Source organism: Pinus tabuliformis, chromosome 4_1 (assembly GCF_031772625.1).
Source record: "Pinus tabuliformis cultivar Carrire ecotype Pingquan chromosome 4_1, CPIR1, whole genome shotgun sequence".
Taxonomy (NCBI): domain Eukaryota; kingdom Viridiplantae; phylum Streptophyta; class Pinopsida; order Pinales; family Pinaceae; genus Pinus; species Pinus tabuliformis.
In genome coordinates, this window is record NC_142303.1 from 16,776,025 (window position 1) to 16,776,800 (window position 776).

Genomic DNA, 776 nt, shown 5'->3' on the forward strand with positions numbered 1-776 from the left:
ACAAGGGTTATGAGGATAGTTCTTTTACTGTGTCAACCTCATTAAAAAATGAAACAACTCCTCCTTTTCCAAATCAAGCCTTTGATTAAGATCTCGTAAAATCCAAGTCGAGTCTTTCCAAGATCTCGAATGTGAACCTTCATTCCATCCACCTCGTTGAGTGCAATGAAGCTTGGGGGGCATGTACCTCGATTTGTGTTATTATGTTGGGGGCATGCGAACTTATAACAAGCATAGTTTTTTGTTTCAAGCTTGTGTAAACATGAAACCGAATCCAAGCATAGTTCTCCATGGTTCAAGCTTGTGTAAAAATGAAACCATCCCTGATTTACATCTCGTGATTGTCATTTTTATCTGCTAAATTTTGCTAGATGAGCCTTGGTTGTTTCATTCCATCACCACCATCTCTTTGGCTAATCATATGCTTTCACTTGGTTGTTTTTCCTTTCCTGAGGAATCGCAGCGATGAGTGGTTTTATTAGCCATCCTCTTGACCATTACATGTGTTGAGCAGTTCCACCATTGCCGAAACCAGTTGCTACCCTTTATACGACTTGTTCCTCTAGGACAAGTCTCCTTTAAGCTCTTTTCTAACTTGTAAAAGATGAAAATATTGCCGAGTATTTTTCCCTTTTTGACTCATTAAAGAAAACAAAAATGGAGGTCTACTTTCAGCTCTTTTCCGATCGTTTAAAGATGAAAAGATTGCCGAGTTTTCCCTCTTGACTCGTTAAGAGAAACGAGAGGCGGTCGCCTTTAAGCTCTTTTCTGACTGT